This window comes from Ranitomeya imitator, chromosome 6 (assembly GCF_032444005.1).
Source record: "Ranitomeya imitator isolate aRanImi1 chromosome 6, aRanImi1.pri, whole genome shotgun sequence".
Lineage (NCBI taxonomy): Eukaryota > Metazoa > Chordata > Amphibia > Anura > Dendrobatidae > Ranitomeya > Ranitomeya imitator.
The window spans coordinates 243,455,346-243,464,885 of NC_091287.1; positions in this window are offsets into that span (position 1 = coordinate 243,455,346).

A 9,540-nucleotide genomic window follows, 5' to 3' on the forward strand; every position below is an offset into this window, starting at 1 on the left:
TTCACCTAATTGAGAGTACTTTCTATTGATTGTTTATGTTATTTTAGTAGATACATTTACAGATCTGATGTCAGAAGATGATTAACAAATTGTTTCCATGAATATTATCAATATATCCGTTATTAAACGTAATTATTACAAAGTATGTAAAATAAAAATTGAGTTAATAAAATTAGATGTCTTTTAGAACTTTTATTCATAATAATGTTTCATTCAATTAATATATGGTACTATACATCACTCCGTGAGGGATGGTGCCCGAGTAGGGTCCAATCCATAATCCATAAAGTATATTTTATTTTTTATTTTGTTTGTTTTTGTCTGTATTATGTTGGCTTTCTCGCCTGACATAATGAGTATGTTCCTTTATTTCTTACTATATTTTTTTTCTTTTTTCTATGTTCTATACAGTCACAATCAGAGGAAGGTCCGAAAGGTTAATATATTATATTGGATTGGATTGCTACCTTAACCTATTTCCTACCAATGTCCTTTTTTGGGACTCCTAATCTTTTGCTTCTAGCAACTAAGATTTTATAATTTTTATAATTAGGTCCAATTTTTTTGTGTTGTGTTTGTAAAATGAATGTTTTCAAAATAGGAAATCATGTCATTGTCATTTTTAATTGAATATTGGGACGCCCTTTTCTGAAAAATCCGTAAAATGAAAATTTCTAATTTGGCAAGTAATGGGTTAAACTTTCACTATTCCAATGCATACCCCTGAGTGCATAGTTCTTTTCTATATATTAGATTCAATTAATTCAGGCAAAGGTCAATTAATTCAGGCAAAGGTCAGACTTTAGTATCAGTAAAACTGCTGTGATTACTATGATGTGTACTGAGTGTAAGTTTCACGACTCTTGAATATAGCTTTGTAATTTCAAAAGGAACCTATCACACCAGATAACACAATTAACCTGCAGACAGCCAGTTCTGCACTGATGCAATGCCGAGCCGACTGTCAGTCAGAATGCTGAGGCGTGCCCAAAGCCGCGCCAACCTTGTGAACGGTAACTGTAACCACGCCGACACACCTTATAACAGAAGATCAGTGTCTGGCTCCCATGAAGAATAAAGTTCATTTTCACCCAGGAGCCGCACTTTCAGTAGGACAACTGGGCACTTTTCTAACGCTAAACCAAAGAAATATTCTGAAATACATTAGTATAAGTGCAATATGTAGGTGCATATTCACACTGAGGCCATTAAGAAACATAACCTAGATAAATAAAAAATGAGCAAATAAATACCCTGTAGTAAGTAAATAATAGTACATGTAAATAACATAGGGTACTTAGTTAACAAAGAAGTGTAAAAGCCATCCCACTATGAAAAGGTGTACCCAATCAGGATAGTCTTATCTCTAGTACTAAAACTCTTTATTTGCTAGCAGGCCTCATCAGATGGGCCTGAGCAAAACTCTGGACTGACTGTTTAAACACCTGCCCATGGAAAGCTACCGACAGGGGCATGTAAAAGTTTGGGCACTCCTGGTCAAAATTATTGTTATTATGAACAGTTAAGCAAGTTGAAGATGAAATGATCTCTAAAAGACCTAAAGATGACACATTTTCTTTGTATTTTAGCCCCCCAAAATAGTAATTTTTTACATTTTATAAATTACAAAAAGGAAAATGGGCTTATGCTAAAGTTTGAGCACCATTGGAGATTTGTGTGCTCAGATAACTTTTATCAAGGTTTCAGACCTTAATTAGCCTGTTGGGGTTATGGCTTGTTCACTATCATAGTCAGAAAAGGTCAGGTGATGCAGATTTCCCAGCTTTATAAAAACCCTGCCTCCTCTAACCTTGTGCTAGAAAAAACAGCAGCCATGGGTTCTTCTAAGCAGCTTCTTAGCACTATGAAAATGGTGGAGGCCCACAAAACAGGAGAAGGCCATAAGAAAATAGCAAATCATGTTCAAATTGCCCTTTCCTCAGTTCAAATTGTAATTAAGAAATGGCAGTTAATCGAAACAGTGGAGGTCTAGATAAGGTCTGGAAGACCAATCAAAATTTCAGTGAGAGCTGCTCGTAGGATTGCTAGAGAGGCAAATAAGAACCCTCGCTTGACTGCAAAAGACCTTCAGAAAGATTTAGCAGACTCTGGAGTTAATCTACATTGTTCGACTGTGCAGAGACACCTGCACAAATATGTCCTTCAAGGAACAGTCATCAGAAGAAAATCTCTCCTGCGTCCTCACCATAAAATTCAGCATCTGAGGTATGCAAACGAACATCTAAACAAGCCTGATGCATTTTGGAATCAAGTCCTGTGGACTGATAATATTAAAATAGAACTCTTTGGCCATGATGATCAAAGGTATGTGTGCAGAAAAAAGGGAATAAAATTTCAGGAAAACATCATCTCCATCCAATAAGCCTGGGGGTGTATCATGCTTTGGTGTTATGTTGCAGCCAATGGCACATGGAACATTTCATGGGTAGAGGGAGGAATGGATTCAATTAAATTTTAACTAATTTTTATCACAAGTGACAGACAATCATTCTGGATCTGGCTGTAGAAGGTTATTGCGCTTGGCTCTGCAAGCACCTTCCTGATCTATTTATCTCTCTTGTACAGTGATAACCTCCCTCTGGGACCTAGCAGAGACCTCCACCTTCTGCTGCTAATTGATACACCCTTGCTGGATGATTATATACCTTTAGTCTCTTCAGAAAGGCGCTGGTAACGGCTGTTTTCTCCTGTCCAGGGTTGAAATGCTACGAGTCGACTACTGTCTTCTTGGAGTTTTCTTGAAGGACTGTTGGTGTGATCTCTCTTGTGTTTTCTCAAGCTAAATGTGTACCCTCATTTGTATACCCATGTTGTATTTACTTGTAATAGGGGATGACTAGCGCTTACCCTGTCACCCATATTTAGGGCCTATCGCTAGAGGCAGTCAGGGTATAGGCTCCTGCTCGGTGATAGGTGCGGAACCTATTTAGGGTTGTTAGGGGAGTCAGGGAGTTGTCAGTTCTATCTAGGGTTCTCCAATTCCCCATTCCCTAGTGTTTGGGCTTCCCCACCCTCTTTCCATTGTGGTGCATTTAGTTTTTCCCTCGCCCTGCGTTACATTTCTTGATGCAAACATAACACCATCTTTTAAAAATGCTAAAATTGAAAAAAGATGACTTCTATAAATGGATAATGATCCTAAACACACGTCAAAATTCACAATAGAATACTTCAAAAGGCGTGAGCTGAAGGTTTTACAATGGCCCTCATAGTTTCCTGATCTGAACATTATTGAAAATCTTTGGCTAGACTTCAAAAAGTGCATACATAATAACCCAGGAATCTTACAAAACTGGAAGTATTTTCCAAGGAAGAATGGATAAACATCCCTCTGTCACAACTCGTTTTGTGGAACTTGTTTTTTGCTTTTGGACTAGCAAGGGTTAATGCCAGTTTCCTTGCTGGCACCTGCTGTGTTTGCTGGTGAGATGATGTGTGTGGTGACCACTCCCACCATGCTTTAGTCACCTGATGCATCAGCTGACTGTTGGTGATAGCGTTATTCTATGTAGACCAGCCATGGAGGTTGCAGCTCTCTGGTGATAGCGCTGTATCTGCTACTTCTGTGGAGTTCGGGGTCCTGTTTCCATATCCTCTGCTATGTGGAGCTTGGCTGCGACTCCTGGAGCTAAGTTACTTGTTTACTTACCTTGTCTGTCTCAAGCTTGTCACTACCCCTTGTGTTTACACCATCTGCAATGGTGAGGCTAACATCCTTGCCGGCCAGTGCACTAGCCAGGGTTTAGTTAGGTGACAGCTAGGGACTAGGCACATGATGGTGGCGGGGGAAGGACTCGCATAGGGCGTTAGGGTAGCTTAGGAGGTGCTCCATCCCTCATTCCCTATTGTTAGGGTCTTCCTCTCCCTTTTTCCATCCCCGTTGTTGGTGTTTTTTGTGCCGTCCGCTGGACCAACCCTTGTTGGTCATGACATTCTCACCAACCCTATAATTCTTCCGGAGTATCTATGGCGCAAGCGGAGGCTTTGGCTCGCCTGATCCAGACCCTCATGGATGAGATAAAGGAGCTGTGGTCTCAGGTGATGCAGCAGTTTCAGCACGTTTCTGGGTTCTTGGTCTCAGCTCATGTCCAGGCTTTACTGGAACCCAAAATATCTATCGCTGCCAGATTTTCTGGAAGGAGAGATAAATTTATTGAATTTAAAGATGCCTGTAAATTGTATTTCAGGCTTCGCCCTGGTTCTTCAGGGAGTGAGAAACAGCATGTGGGGCTTATAGTCCCCCTTCTCAAGGGTGATCCCCAATCCTACTGACCGATTCACCATCTTTGCAGTAAGTGGATGAGTTTTTTGTGGCATTGGCGCTGGTGTATGGGCATCCTGATGATGTCTACCTGGCTGAGTGTCGGCTCCATAATATCAAGCAGGGTGGCCGGCCGGCTGAGGAGTACTGCTCGGAGTTTTGGTAGATGAGCCACTGACACTCAGTGGAATGTGTTGTGAATTCTGCTTTTGGGCTCCCTCCGGTGGTTGTAGGTGGTAATGCAGTTGTCCCTGGGCTGCAGTCCTGGACAGGTGTATCTGCTGATTGCAATTCTGACTGGGGTATTTAGGTTTGCAGGACTCATTAGTCCTTGCCAGTTGTCAATGTTTCTTGGGAAGTGTGGAAGTGTTGGATCTCTGTCTGGCTTCTCCTGCTTAGCTGCCAATTCAGCAAAGATAAGTGTCTGTTTCTTTTTCTATGGCACACAAGCTGTGTGCTTGTTTTTTGATTGTATTCCTGCTCTGTGTGTAGGAGTCTCTGGAGTTGCAGATATACGTTCCACGTCTTTAGTTAGATGGATGAATTTTTTGTATAATCTGCTGTGGATATTTTGGGAAGGGTTTTAATACTGACCGCACAGAACTCTGTCCTATCCTTTCCTATTTTAGCTAGAGTGGCCTCTTGTGCTATTTCCTGTTTTTCTGCCTGTGTGTGTCTTTCCTCTCCTACTCACAGCCAATATTTGTGGGGGACTGCCTATCCTTTGGGGTTCTGCTCTGAGGCAAGGTAGTATTCCTATTTCCATCTATAGGGGTATTTAGTCCTCCGGCTGTGACGAGGTGTCTAGGATTTGTTAGGTACACCCCACGGCTACTTCTAGTTGCGGTGTTAAGATCAGGATTTGCGGTCAGTATAGTTACCAACTACTCCAGTGAAGTTTTCATGCTGCTCCAAGGTCACCGGATCATAACAGTACAACTGGCCAATAATGAGTTAAATGCATCTCAGCATAAGGGAAGAAAGGTGTTGAGCCATTTTTCTTTTCTTCAGTCTGCTTTATCTTCTCTTCCCTCTTTATCTCTGGGTGGCTGAGGAGCCTTGTGCTAGCATGAATGTTCAGGAATTAGCTTCCCGTGTAGACCAGCTTGCTGCTAGGGTACAGGGTATTTCTGATTATATTGTTCAGACTCCTGTTTTAGAACCGAAGATTCCTACTTCTGATTTGTTTTTTGGTGACAGGTCCAAATTTTTGAGTTTTAAAAACAACTGTAAACTGTTTTTTGCTTTGAGACCTCGATCCTCTAGTGATTCCATTCAGCGGGTTAAAATCGTCATCTCCCTGCTGTGTGGCGACCCGCAGGATTGGGCGTTTTCCCTGGAATCTGGGAATCCGGCTTTGCTTAATGTAGACTCCTTTTTTCAGGCTTTAGGATTATTATATGATGAACCTAATTCTGTGGATCAAGCTGAGAAGACCTTGTTGGCCCTGTCTCAGGGTCAAGAGGTGGCAGAATTGTATTGTCAGAAATTCAGAAAATGGTCTGTATTGACTAAATGGAATAATGATGCTTTGGCGGCAATTTTCAGAAAGGGTCTTTCTGAATCCGTTAAAGATGTTATGGTGGGGTTTCCCACGCCTTCCGGTCTGAGTGATTCTATGTCTCTGGCCATTCAGATTGACCGGCGCTTGCGGGAGCGCAGAACTGTGCGCGCTGTGGCGTTGTCCTCAGAGCAGATTCCTGAGCCAATGCAGTGTGATAGGATTCTGTCTAGAACGGACGACAAGGATTCAGACGTCAGAATAGGTTGTGTTATTATTGTGGCGACGCTTCTCATGTCATTTCAGTCTGCCCTAAGCGGACAAAGAGGATCGCTAGTTCATTTACTGTGTCCTTGATCTGCTCATTGTCATCATTTTCTGTCATGGCGTTTGTGGATTCAGGCGCCGCCTTGAACTTAATGGACTTTGAGTTTGCCAAGCATTGTGGTTTTCCCTTGCAGCCTTTGCAGAACCCTATTCCTTTAAGGGGCATTGATGCTACACCCTTGGCTAAAAATAAGCCCCAGTTTTGGACACAGGTGACCATGCGCATGGCGCCAGCCCATCAGGAAGATTGTCGATTTCTGGTGTTGCATAATTTGCATGATGCTATCGTGCTGGGTTTTCCGTGGTTGCAGGTACATAATCCTGTGTTGGATTGGAAGTCCATGTCTGTGACTAGTTGGGGTTGTCAGGGAGTTCATAATGATGTTCCTTTGATGTCAATCTCCTCTTCTTCCTCTTCTGAAATTTCAGAGTTTTTGTCTGATTTTCAGGATGCATTCGATGAGCCCAAGTCCAGTTTCCTTCCACCGCACAGGGATTGCGATTGTGCTATTGACTTGATTCCAGGCTGTAAGTTTCCTAAGGGTCGACTTTTCAACCTGTCTGTGCTTGAACATACCGCCATGCGGAGCTATATTAAGGAGTCTTTGGAGAAAGGGCATATTCGGCCATCTTCTTCACCGTTGGGAGCGAGGTTCTTTTTTGTTGCTAAAAAAGATGGTTCCTTGAGACCCTGTATTGATTATCGCCTCTTGAATTAAATCACGGTCAAGTTTCAATACCCTTTACCTTTGCTTACCGATTTGTTTGCTAGGATTAAGGGAGCTAGTTGGTTTACGAAGATTGACCTTCGGGGGGCATATAATCTTGTTTGTATTAAGCAGGGTGATGAATGGAAAACTGCGTTTAACACGCCCGAAGGCCATTTTGAATACCTTGTGATGCCATTCGGGCTCACTAATGCTCCATCTGTTTTTCAGTCCTTCATGCATGATATTTTCCGGACTTATATTGATAAGTTATTGATTGTATATTTGGACGATATTTTGATTTTTTCCGATGATTGGGAGTCTCATGTGGAACAGGTCAGGATGGTATTTCAGATCCTTCGTGACAATGCTCTGTTTGTGAAAGGGTCTAAGTGTCTCTTTGGGGTGCAGAAGGTTTCCTTTTTGGGCTTTATTTTTCTCCCTCGTCTATAGAAATGGATCCGGTTAAGGTTCAGACCATTCATGATTGGATTCAGCCCACATCCGTGAAAAGCCTTCAGAAATTTTTGGGTTTTGCAAATTTTTATCGCCGTTTCATTGCTAATTTTTCCAGCGTGGTTAAACCCTTGACCGATTTGACGAAGAAAGGCGCTGATGTGGCAAATTGGTCCTCTGCGGCTGTCTCTGCCTTTCAGGAGCTTAAACGTCAATTTACTTCTGCTCCGGTGTTGCACCAACCGGATGTTTTTCTTCCGTTTCAGGTTGAGGTTGACGCTTCTGAGATTGGAGCAGGGGCCGTTTTGTCTCAGAGGGATCCTGTTGGTTCCTTAATGAAACCGTGTGCCTTCTTTTCCCGTAAGTTTTCGCCTGCTGAACGCAATTATGATGTCGGCAATCGGGAGTTGTTGGCTATGAAGTGGGCGTTTAAGGAGTGGCGACATTGGCTTGAGGGAGCTAAGCACCATATTGTGGTCTTGACCGATCATAAGAATTTGATTTACCTCGAGTCTTCCAAACAGGTGAATCCTAGACAGGCTCGATGGTCCTTTTTTTTTCCCGTTTTGATTTCGTGGTCTCGTACCTTCCGTTTTCTAAGAACATTAAGGCTGATGCCCTCTCTAGGAGTTTTTCGCCTGATTCTCCTGAGGTCTTAGAACCGGTCGGTATTCTGAAAGAAGGGGTGGTCCTTTCTGCCATTTCCCCTGATTTACGACGGGTTCTTCAGGAATTTCAGGCTGACAAACCTGACCGCTGTCCTGTGGGGAAACTGTTCCTGACAGATGGACTAGTAGAGTGATTTCTGAGGTTCACTGTTCCGTGTTGGCTGGTCATCCTGGCATTTTTGGTACCAGAGACTTGGTTGGTAGGTCCTTTTGGTGGCCTTCTTTGTCGCGTGATGTGCATTCTTTTGTGCAGTCTTGTGGGACTTGTGCGCGGGCCAAGCCTTGTTGTTCCCGTGCTAGTGGGTTGCTTTTGCCATTGCCTGTCCCTGAGAGGCCCTGGACGCATATTTCTATGGATTTTATTTCCGATCTTCCGGTTTCCCAGAGGATGTCGGTTATCTGGGTTGTTTGTGACCGGTTCTCTAAGATGGTTCATTTGGTGCCTTTGCCTAAATTGCCTTCCTCTTCGGATTTGGTTCCGTTGTTTTTTTCAGCATGTGGTCCGTTTGCATGGTATTCTGGAGAATATTGTGTCGGACAGAGGTTCCCAGTTTGTTTCTAGGTTTTGGCGGGCCTTTTGTGCTAGGCTGGGCATTGATTTGTCTTTTTCTTCTGCGTTTCATCCTCAGACAAATGGTCAGACCGAGCGAACTAATCAAACTTTGGAGACTTATTTGAGATGCTTTGTGTCTGCTGATCAGGATGATTGGGTGGCTTTCTTGCCATTGGCCGAGTTTTCCCTTAATAATCGGGCTAGTTCGGCTACGTTAGTTTCGCCTTTCTTTTGTAATTTTGGTTTTCATCCTCGTTTTTCTTCTGGGCAGGTTGAGCCTTCTGACTGTCCTGGTGTGGATTCTGTGGTTGACAGGTTGCAGCAGATTTGTGCTCATGTGGTGGACAATTTGGAGTTGTCTCAGGAGGAGGCTCAACGTTTTGCTAACCGTCATCGGTGTGTTCGGGTTGGGAATCTGGTCTGGTTGTCTTCCCGTCATGTTCCTATGAAGGTTTCTTCTACGTTTAAGCCTCGGTTTATTGGTCCTTATAGGATTTCTGAGATTATTAATCCGGTGTCTTTTCGACTGGCGCTTCCGGCCTCTTTTGCTATCCATAATGTTTTCCATAGATCTTTATTGCGGAAATATGTGGAGCCCGTTGTTCCCTCTGTTGATCCTCCAGCCCCTGTGTTGGTTGATGGGGAGTTGGAATATGTTGTTGAGAAGATTTTGGATTCCCGTTTTTCGAGGCAGAAGATTCAGTACCTTGTCAAATGGAAGGGTTATGGCCAGGAGGATAATTCTTGGGTTTTTGCCTGTGATGTCCATGCCGCTGATTTGGTTCGTGCCTTTCATCTGGCTCATCCTGATCAGCCTGGGGGCTCTGGTGAGGGTTCGGTGACCCCTCCTCAAGGGGGAATTCACTGTTGTGAATTCTGCTTTTGGGCTCCCTCCGGTGGTTGTAGGTGGTAATGCAGTGGTCCCTGGGCTGCAGTCGTGGACAGGTGTATCTGCTGATTGCAATTCTGACTGGGGTATTTAGGTTTGCAGGACTCATTAGTCCTTTCCAGTTGTCAATGTTTCTTGGGAAGTGTTGGATCTCTGT